Below are 12094 nucleotides of genomic sequence, written 5' to 3' on the forward strand. Positions count from 1 at the left end.
GGCTGTTGTCTGTGTTCGAGTGACGATAAATAAAATATGAGGTCACGAAAAGCCTCACGTCACTCCAGAATTAGTGACGCGGGCACCCGAAGGCAATGCGACATTGCTCATGCCTACGCCATCGCTTTCCGGCTAACGATAGCATGAGCGTTGAGTATAGTCCATTCCGGCAAATCATGTACACATGAACCGTCAAATACGCGACGCCAAAAGTCACGGCAACCGACACTGTCGCCGCTACTGTAAAATTACTAGAGTTCTGCCAGTCAGACTCGGAACTCTAGTTTCTGAACATTGAGCCACTTTTCCCACGACATCACGTGACATCACAAACAGCAAGGTATGACTATGTCATAGACGCACTACCACCGGATGGGGCATTCTGCGCTCCCCGACTCTAGAGACGGAACTCATGCGTCGAACAACTGAGTCAGAACAGCGTAGGATACAGCAGCTGCTCACCGAGGAGAAACTCTGCGAAGGAAAGCCCACGCATGTCCTGCGTCGCATGCGGCATCTGATTGGCGACCATTCTGCTTCTCTGGACACATCAATTCTATCGGAATTTTTTCCTCCAGTGACTGCCTCAGCAGGTGTGGATGATTTTCAGTGTGTGCTCCTACAAATTTCTCGACTCCCTGGTACACATGGCCGACAAGATCATGGATGTCAGCGTCTCCATACCATATGCCAGCGAGAGACCACGCGCTACATTACACTAATCGCGAGTCCACGACAACCGCTTGGATCGCCTTGTTGACGCTAACAAACTACTCAACCGAAGAATAGACCAGCTGACCGCGGAGCTCAACTTCATCAAAGTCGACAGATGACGCAGCGTGTCACCACACCGACGCAGCAGTCTCAGCCACATCAGGTTGCATAAGTCTTACTCGCAATGTGCGTTTCTACAAACACCGGTACGGAGCACGCGCTCGCTAGTGCCGTCAGCCTTGTGAATTTTCTGAAAACTCATCGGCCACGCACTCGAGGCGGCCAGTGCTTTAGACCCGACATCACGCCACTTATTCCACGTCACCGACCGTGTCCCAAGGGCCTGATATCTCATTGACTGTGGTGCTGAACTGCCCGTTATTCCTCCTACGCTGGAGGATCGTCGATGAGCCCACGCCACGCCACCTGTCACTGCTGTTAACGGTCGGCCATGCGCACCTATAGATAAAAGTCTGTCGCACTTGATATTAGCTTGAAACGCACTTAAGTTAATTTTTAATCGCCGAATTACGCGTGCCAACTATAAGTGCACATTTTCTTGGCCATTTCAAGCTTGTGGCAGACCTCCGACGCAGCGGTCTCCTGCATTCCGTTAGGCGCCTAACGGTTCTAGGCCTAATATCAGACTTGCCATCATGGCGTCCGGTGCAAGGTCATGCCGAAGCCTTGCCACGGCGATCTACGCTTCTCTAAAAATTAGCTTATCTGTTCCTAGCTCCTTCTCTCGAAAACCCAGTACGTCTCAGTATAACCTATCACATTGTGACGGTGGCAGCTCCAGTTTTTGCACGTCCTCGTCGCATCGATCCAGCCTGTTACGAGACTGCGTGGCAAGAATTTAAGCATATGCTTGAGCTCGGGGACATCCGCCCCTCATCTGGCCTCTGGTCAGCACCACTATATGTCGTGCCAAAGCCATGAGGTGACTGGAGACGGTTCGGTGACTAACACACGCTTCAACGTCCGCCTCAATCCGGCGTTCCTCGACAACGACACCGTCCTCACAGACAAAAAGCAATCTACGAGGGCCAGGCGCGTTTAGTTCGCCACTGTAAGACCTACCAACTGCTCCTAAATATTGCTCCTTCCCATCTTGGCTTAGTCTCATGAGCGGGGTCTTATGGCGAGCTCTCTCATGAGCTTAGATGCAAGCACTGTGCTTGCATGTAGGCTCCCTAGAGCTAAAGTCCCTAAATGACATAAAGGTAGCGGCATCTCCTCTCTCCTGCACCTGCACTGGCGGTGGCTTTGCCTACGCGGAGCTCAACTCTCTCTCCGCGTTCTCCGCGCGTCTCTCTTCAACGCGAAGTAAGCGGCAAAAGCACGAAGCTATATCTGTTGTCGCCACTCTTTGTCGGCGTCGCATATCGCTGTCGAGATGTGGTCCGGGCTGCGGTATCGCCACCCGAGTAAGTTTGGTCACGGTTCACAATGGCTCGACGCGGATTGATTAGTCGTTAAAGAGGGATAACTGCTCGTAATGATCGTAACTTCATCAGCAGATCTGTCAGCCTACGTACCGTCACTGCTCCCTAACGTACGGCGATACACACACACGTTGCATCATGTATGCTCTTCTACTGCAGATTGCCAGAGAGCTAGGCTTCCTAGCTCCTGTAGTACACATTCTAACATGTAGTACACACAGGCATCCGAATTTCTGTGACCCATCATCTATTTCCGTGCAGCAGTAACTGCAGCAGCGTATCTCGTCCGAAGAACTAAGCCACCGCGAGCCTTCACATTTCCTGCGTAGCTTCGGCAGATTATTGGAGACAAGGGTCCTTTTCGAGTAGGACGCCCTCCGCATGCGCTACTGCAGCACCATCTCTCAAACGCTTGCACGGTGGTCGCGTCGACCATCAGGCTTTCCTACGATAAGCTCGGCTAGCACGGAGCTGAACAGCTGAACAGTAAACAGCTGAAAGGTGAACAATTATTATCTAATAACACTGTGGTGTCGCGCTTTCAGATTGTAAGCCTCATTTACTTGATTCACCGTTAAACAAATGAAAATAGAACGATCCGTAAGAATTCAAGACACTTCGGCATTTAAACCTGCGTACACACCTTCCACCTTCCCTGTTATTGCCATGTTCCTTTGTTTGCAAAAAAATTGATAGCAGATACTTTGAATATTGATTAATTATCAGTTTAAATCAAGCACATATTCCGCAGCGGTACGATTGGCGCAAGCTGATGACGCCAGGATAAAGAAATGAATTACCAGTCGCTTCACCGCAGCACCGACTCGGCATTCTCTAGTTTAATTTGGAGCTCTGCAGATAGTTGGTGAATGCTGCTCTTTCCCAATTTTCATGCATTATGCGATGCACATAGACGGTATCGCCATTGTCCGTGGTAAGCGGAACTAGGCAACTACATGATAATTTATTTTAGAATTTACGCAGGCTGCGTCAGATGTCCGTGCAACGTTTAATTCCTTTTGGTTATTAGTGGATATATGTAAGCGTTACACTCATATTTTAGGGCGCCTTTGCGGAACGAGACGTGACACTGGCTTTAATTGTGGAGGAAACGGGGGTCCAGCATGAATTACATGCGCGCCAAGCTTGAAGTATCTGAATATTACAGGCACAAAAATTGCTACTGAAACTGTTCGACAGAGTCACCTTCACTGGGAATGTTGCTGGATTCTTAGAGCTCGCAGAAATGCTGCGCGTTTTTCACGTCGCCAATTTATACCTCCATAATATTTCAGCTTTATATTAGGATTAATTGGAGAAGAACAGGACCTCTGTAAGGCACCTGGTAGCGCAGCGCTTTGAAAGGTCCCGGTACACACGGTAGTAGCATCTATTAAATTATTTAATCTTACCATTATGGAGTTCAAGATGCAAACGTTTGGTGATTTTAATCAACCAGACCCCCTTCTAAGTACAATGCCTGCCTTCTCGATTTCTTTGGTGTCTTCCTTCACAAACTGCTTTACAAACATATCCTGCCGACAAACATTGCCTAATAATGAGGAAGATGAGCACGAGCTTGCGGCTGAGAAAGAAGCCTATTTATTTATACAATAAATAACACGCTTCAGTGATTAGCCTTACCTAGACTTATCTTTGTCAGCTACTGTAAATTACTGTGCCTACTTTATTTCCATCTCCCATCGTGTTTCTTCCCTCCGCAATCTATTTGGTGGAGGTGCTGGATACTGCTTGTGCACACGACAGAGCTCCGAAGTTCACATAGGCTGGCCACTAACGACACCAACAACCATCCCCCGTGTACCAGCAGTCTACGGGAAACTGACAGGTGCAGCTCTGAGGCGTGAAGCTGCTACAATGACCGGGACTGCAATTGCCCTACTGACCTTACCGACGGAAAGGCATTTACTTGATGTGCCGTAGATAGTGTCCCTGTCACTGCTCTGCTTGATGCAGGCGCGCGCATCTGTCTGACGAGCGACCAGCTTCGTAGACGGCTCACTAAAGTCATGAGAGCTGCGGCGTCCTGTTTTTGGCGAGTCGGTAACGGAAGAACATTGGCCACAATAGGAATTTGTGCTGGTCGTGTTGGTGTCGGTGGCCGCCAAATATCCGTTTTCTTTACTGTTCTTCAAGACGTCTCCATGACGTTATTCTAGGCCTTGATTACCAATTTGCTCACCCCCCCCCTCCTTATCGACTATTCCGCAGCACTTGTTGAACTTGATTTACTTTGTGCTGACCCCCTTGAGGATGTTCACAGCAGGCTTATGCTTCGCTGAGCACATTCGACTCGCCCCACAAGCCACGTCTACCGTCCTGCTATATCCAGCTTCACCTGTTCGTGACGGTGACTGTGCTGTGTCTCCTATCAATGACGTCCTCCTTGCCCATCACGTTGTTCTTCCGTACAACATCGCCAGTATCCACAATATACCAGCCTTCATCGCGTCAACTTTGGAACAGTAACCATGTCCAACCAAAGAAACATCCATTGGTACGCTGTCCTTCTCCGAAGTTTGCCAATTTGCGGCCTTGACTGCTTTTACTACGTCGACTCCCCTTGATTATTCTTCTTTGCCTGTTGAGCGTCCTTAACTCTGGACAAGCATAATTGCACCCGAACTTCTACCTCACCACGCCGACCGGTTATGCTAGTTCTCGCGTTCAGAGACATTTTTTACGTCGGTCACTCTTTAGGCCACACTTTTCTTACGACACACCGTATTGACACCGATGATGCACACGCTATGCACAGGCGACCATCCTGTGTCATTGCACGAACAAGTTATTTAAACGGAGGTCGAGAAGATTGTCTCTCGAAGAATTGTTGAACCATCATCCAGTCCTTGGGTGTCCCCTGTAGTCCTAGCTAAAGGTCGCCAGATGATGCTTCTGCGAGGATTACCAGCACCTCAAAAATGTCTTCAAGAAATACGTTTATCCTCTACCACGCATTGATGACGCCCTCGACTACCTTGATGGTGCGAGGTACTTTTCTTCCAGCAACCTTGATTCCAGTTACTGGCAGGTTGCCTTCGACAAAATGAACCACTAGAAAACCACTTTCATAACTCCAGACGGCCTTACACTAGTTCAAACTCATGCCTTCCCGCTTATGTGTTTCGCCAGCTACTTTTGAACGCATGATGGAAACACTTCTTCATGACCTCAAGTGATCCATCAGTATTTGTTACTTGACGTCATCGTTTTCGCATCTACATTTGCCACGCACCTGGAGCGCCCCTCGCTAGTTCTTTCCGCTTTTTGCAATGCTGGTCTTCAACTTAATTCGCCTATATGTCACTTCGGATGCAGCCAAATTACTATAATCAGTCATCTTATTGTTTCGTCTGGTGTCGCCGACACCACGGCAAATGTGGTGTCGTACAGAAGTTTCCCGTGCCGAAATCTGCTACAGATGTCCGGAAATATGTGGGTCTGCGCTCATTTTTCCGCCACTTCATGTACAATTTTGCGGAAGTCGCCCGCCCACTGGTCTTCTGAAGGCAAACGTTTCATTTTCATGGGGACCCGCCCTCTCGGAAGCGTATCTCTCTCCTAACATCCCCAGCCATTCTGGAGCACTTCGACCCGTCTGCTCCAACAGAAGACCGCACTGATGCCAATGGTCGTCGAATCGGTGACATTTTTTTTTTCAACGTCACGACGCCACAACCGCGTCGTTGGCTACGCCAGCAGTCTGCTTTCTCAACCTGAGCCAAATTATCCCATTACTGAAAGTTAGTGCTTTGCACTTCTCTAGGCCGTGGCGAAATTTCGCCCTTTCCTTTATGGTGGGCCTTTCACAGTCGCCACAGACCACCATGCACTTTGCTGGCTTTCGTCCCTCAAAGACCCTACCAACCACGTAGGTCGCTCGGCACAACGCTGGCTACAGGAATATCCGTGCACAGTTGCTTGAAAGCCCGTCCGTTTACATCAAGATGCTGACTGCTTCTACCCAACACCCATATGATCTACTTGGTGGTCCTGACACCTATGCTTCTGCTTCTGTATTTCCACTATCTACTTCCCTCACCTCACAACCGCCTAGCGTCTAGATCCAATCATATGTGGTATGATGGACAAGCTATCTAGGCCATGGGATCCTTCTGTTCGCACGTTCCTACTCCAGGACGGCAATTCATAATGGCGCAGCGTGTACCGTACTGGATCTAGATGATGATTGTCAATTCCTGGCATTTTCGCGCCGCTGTTTTGTCTAAGCTGCACGTACTACCAACTACTTTTGGTTACTTCGGGGAATCCGAATGTACAACCACGTACGGCGAGAATTTTTTCAGCTTGGTCTGCACCGATCTGTCCGCCGCTACGTCGCTTCTTATGACTGATAGCAGCGGCGGAAGAAGCCATCTGTGCGAACTGCTGTTTCTACCGAACCCCTCTATCGCTTTGGTGTAGGCCTCCTGGCACCGTTTCCTGCATCTGACTGAGGCAACAAGTCGACTGCCGTAGCAATTGATCATCCAACTGACTTCACGATCACCAGAGCCCTTCCCACAGACGTAGCATACTCCCTGTTGCACAGCATCACTGCCCCCACAGCGCTCCTTGTTGACTTCTTACCGATCGGTGTCGCCCCTTCCTCTCTACAGTTGTGGATGACTTGCTCCGCTCCTGTGGTACCAAATACAAACTTAGTACTGCATACCATCCGCAGACGAGCTGTCCCATGGAGCGGCTTGGTCGAGCAACAGCGGACAAGCGGTCCATGTATTTTTTTTTCTGATAACCATAGGGATTAGGACACTGCTCTCTATTTTGTCACATTCGCGTACAATTAATCGCGCTGTGACATTGCAGGTTACTCGCCACTTAATTACTTCTACAGACGAGATTCAGTATTGCCTATTATTACAATACTGTCTACCAGTCAAGAGTCCGTGTGGCAGCGTATTCGCGATATCATTGCTAGAGCCCAAGAAACACGCCAAGTTGCTCACCGTCGCCTTTGTGCTTCTGAGAACAAGCTCAAAAGCATTTTTTACAGTCGTCACTGGGACGCCGATTATGTTCGCTGGGATCTTATCCTTCTGTGATGGGGTGTTGTCCCACGCGCCACTTCGGCCTCTCGGAAAAACTAATGTCACACTACTCCGGTACTTACTGGGTCCTCCATCATGTGACCGACATTACCTACCAGATCTCTCTGCACCTACTACTCGCTGCATTAAGAGTTCCCATGACGTCGTTCTTGTCAGCCGCCCGAAGCGCCACCAGTCCTTCTATGCCTAAAAAGCAGTGGGACTGCCCCTCCACACTCGGTAGAAATATAGCGGAAATACATATATATATATATATATATATATATATATATATATATATATATATATATATATATATATATATATATATATATATATATATATATATCCACATATATATATATATACATAGGTGTGTGTAATATCCTTGTAATCTGCTGGCGAACACGCACACTTTTATGACACTGAAAATTCTGCCATGACTATAAAGTAAATACAATTCAAGTTCAAGTTTGTTGATAGAAAAGACGCCAAAAATTTTGTATTCAGCGTCGATATATTGTACATCCTAGACGAAAACCATGGATAGCAGCGCCAACCTTCCCGTCCCTATGCTCAAGTGCAGAGGCATGCAAAGAACGCACATTTTGAACAGTTAAATCTAATCCAAGAAGGCACAGTGTTGTTTCTGTGGTTCGTTTTCTTAAGCCAATAAATCGTCTACAAGAATTTAAAAAAAAAATGTTTTATGGATTCATCTTTCCCACGCACACGACAAACGGGTGAGGATGCCAGACCAGCCCTGTAAGATTAAAAATGTAAAGATGGTATGCGACAGCCAAGCGTACTAATAGTTCTTTCAATTTCGCTAGACTGGAAAACAGCGCCTTTCCGGGGGCAAAATAATGTTCAATATTCGAGGAATTTGTTATAGATGGCACAGATTATTCTCGCATTATCGTTTGCCGGCAAAATCTTGCAGCTATGATCGAGGCAGCTGTAGGGAGAATTTGAATAGCTGCGCCAGCTAGCTATGCTTTCGCCAATGAATTTAGAACGAGGCTTGTATGCCCAGGTGCCAGACTAGATGGATATTAGTTAAGTGTTGAGGTATTGAGGATTGAAACACTCGCAGAAACCGAGATTCATTAGGTGCTGTGATTGAAGTACATAAGCTCAAATGATCTGTAACAGTGGCTACATAATCTTATGTTGGGTTTAACTTACAAAGGGCCAGTACTACTGCTAAAAGATATGCAAGATATTGGCACATAATCTGGAAGCCGCACGGAAAATGACCACTCGAAAATAGGGCTGAACGTATCAATACCACATTTTTCATGTTTCTGAGTGGTATCAGTCGGCATTACTATATTTGTTTGGGATGTTAAAAAATAATTCTGTAAAATGGCACCTAATATTCGGCAAGGTAGGTGTTCTGCGTTGCGTGGAAAAATATCGTCAAATTTTATGTCAAGAGAATTTTCCGAATTCAGGGACTTATTCCTTTAGTTGTTTAGAAATAGCGTTCAGAAAAAGTAATTTGTAATTAGAGGTATACACGCTGAATGGGGATCCAGGCGTTTGACCTTCACGAAACGTAACCATTGACGCGCGATGCCGAGACGAACCTCGTTCTCTTCTTCTTTAGTCCCTTTGCTGTGCCACTGCATGTGGCAATATTACGTGTGGCATTAATAGTTATGTCACGTTGATGATGAATGTGTTGACGACTCATTCTGTCATTGTTCCTTATATTGCTTTATGGTGTTTGATACTCTGTGTGTGTTTCATATTTTGGAGTGTGCTTTGAAGCATGTTGCGCCCATGTCATCTGGTGCCCATGCTGTTTGTAGTGAAAGGCCTAGTCAGGTGGCTTTTAGTGCCGCCTTTTGCCTTGGCACCAAGAAAAACCACTCTTGAGCGCTGCTTTGCCAATCAACAAATAAACAAACAAACATTCATGGCAGTACCTACGTGACACCCCTGTCCTGATATTCACATCATGATCTATCATGTTCGTCCTACACTTTTGTCATTTTATGGCTATTTTGGTACATACGAAGATGTAGGCGGCTGTTTCTTTACCTACATGACGCGCATGTCATGACATTCATGTCATGACCTATCATTTATGTTCGGCTTGCACTGTTGTCATACTATATCAATTTTAGCACATACCAAGACCGATCATTTATGTTCGTCACACACTGTTGTCAAATTATGCCAATTTTGGTACGTACCAAGACGTAGGCGCCTGTATCACGACCAACATCGCCCGCATTTCACGATATTCATGCAATGCGCTATCATTTATGTACGTCAAACACTCATGTCATACTATGAGATTCTGGGTACGTAGTGCTTTTCAATAAATGCCTTTCTGTCAAGGCTTTAGCTAACTGGGCTTTAAATGCACTTGGTATCTGCCGCTGTCGATGAAACCTCTCGCCTACTTTGGTCAGTGAGTATGCGTCACTGAGTGTGCAAAAAGCGGGAAAGAATTGTTTGTGTTCGCAAGCACCTGCGCGCCGCGCTTTTCGTCTCGGAGGCTGCGCACTGACTTCTCGGCAGAGCCCCTAAATGGCGCAGCTTGTCCAGAAAGAAGTGCAAGAAAGGAGCCCGGTTTTCGCATGACGCATTTCTCAGCGTTCACACGAAGCCGCGCGTCATGTACTTGGCAGGTCACGTATAGCCTTCGCGGCGGCCGTAGTTCTTGATGACGCCCAGTTTTCTTAGGATGGTGGCAACATCTTGAGTCGCTATAGTGATTCAAAGCTAACACCCTACCGTTGAAAGCCATCGTGAGATGGTTTCTGCCGCAATTTCTTGTGGCATTTCGAAGTTGCGCTTGGAAGCCAAGTATAAATGCGCTAATGCTTTACAATTCAAAAATTACAATTGTCACATTAACGGGGCAATGCATCAGTGTAATGCCGAAACATTGCCGCTGCAAACACCTCTATTGCGCACCTTAACACGCATTTCATCAGTGTTTAGGTGACCATGCATGCCAAACACACCCGTAGAAGAGCACGATTCCGGGATGCCCAAACTAGTGATAACGAAATCAACTATTATCGACCTGCTCTTGAAACTTGATGTTAAAAAATTATACAGTATGCACAACATTTCCAACGTATTGGCTTAACAATACACATAGCAAATTTCCTCTTTTTGGAAGTAATTTTTAAATATCTTGTAGCGTTCCTAACTAGAACGGCAACAGAAATGACATAATCTAAGTGAGACGGGTGTCGACCGCCATTTTATTCCTACTTCCTCCTTCTCACTTCTCCCCTAGCCCATTCCTTCGTCTTCTTTCATGCGTCCAGCCCAGACCGCTTCACTCTTCCGGATTTCTTTTAATTACACCTCCTGGGGTAATACTTGAATATGTTTCCAATAGCGGCGCACTCCGTTTGGCCCGAGGCTCCGGCATACCAGACATTCTTCAATATTCCATGCTGGCATGCAGTCTTAATAACTTGAAATGGTCCGCAAAATTTTGAATTTGAGGGCACAGCTCCTTTCCTTACAAGGGCATAGTCTCCAGGCTGTATGTCCGGTATCTCACTACTGTGCCTTTTATCAAAGTTGAATGAATTACTTCGAACGGGACGCTTGAATATTCAGGGTTTGTCATAACATCTGTCGATTGCTTGAATTTAACTTTGTTCACCTGGCAGAGGTGGCATGTGCGGATGTAGTGGCTGATGTCGTTTTTCATGCCCGGCCATGTGAATCTCATGAGCAATTTCTTATAAGTGCGCCAGAATCCATCATGTCCACCCGATTCAGGGGTGTCGTGGTATAGATGAAGAATCCTTGGAATCATAGTTGGTGGTACGTGATACCTTCCATTGATAAACTGGAGCTCTTCTGTACCTTCCCATAGCTTAATATGATTGATTGTCTCTGGATTAGTGCTTGATTCCTGTACAAGTAATCGTGATAGTGCGTCAGCGTCAGTGAGGAGTGGGCCAGGACGGTGCAAAATTACGAAATCAAATTGTTGCAGATAGTTCACCCATCTAGCAATGCGGCCTCTTGGCTGGGCCATGCTCTGAAGTTGAGTCAGTGCTTGATGGTCCGTGAAAAGTATGAATTTGGCACCTTCCAGGTAAGTACGGAAGTACTGCACAGCTTTTAAGAGGGCCAGAGCTTCCTTTTCTGTGGTACAGTAATTGATTTCGCTGGGTTTCAGGGTATAGCTGTAGTACCCCACGACGTAGTGTTTGGTTTGATCAGCTTGTTTAGATGGCTTCTGGTATAGAACTGCACCGGTAGCATAATGTGATGCGTCCGTGTTCAGCAGGAAAGGCAAAGAAAAATCCGGTATTCTCAAGATGGGGTCCGACGATATTAGTTTTACAAGCTCACGATAGACAGCTTCGCACTTCTCGTCCCAATGAAAAGGCACGTCTTTCTGAGTTAAACGTGTGAGGCACCTTGTTCTCAGTGCGTAGTCTTTGATAAACGCCCGGAAGTGTCCTGCAAGGCCAAGAAAAACGCGCAGGGAGTGCACATCATAAGGCTTTACCAGCTTGGAGATTCTCTCTACCGATTCTTGCTTGGTGCTTTTAGTCTGTCCATCAAACACCCTGCCAAGAAATACTACGGTATCTTGAAAGAACGCACTTTTCTTGAAGTTCACTTTGAGTTGGGCAAGACTGAGGGCATGAAGAACTTTTGAAAGATGACTACGGTGTTCATCCTTTGTCTTTGAGTAGATGATTTTGTCGTCGATGTACAAATTGCAAAACATGCCCAGGTAAGGTTTCAGAATGTCCGTCATAATCTTCTGAAACCACGCAGGGGAGTTTTTCCAACAAAATGGTAGGCGGTTGTACTCAAACAAGTCAAATGGGGTTATGAACGCGGTGTACTTCTTCGTTTCTT

The sequence above is a fragment of the Dermacentor albipictus genome, chromosome 7 (genome assembly GCF_038994185.2).
Source record: "Dermacentor albipictus isolate Rhodes 1998 colony chromosome 7, USDA_Dalb.pri_finalv2, whole genome shotgun sequence".
Taxonomy (NCBI): Eukaryota; Metazoa; Arthropoda; class Arachnida; order Ixodida; family Ixodidae; genus Dermacentor; species Dermacentor albipictus.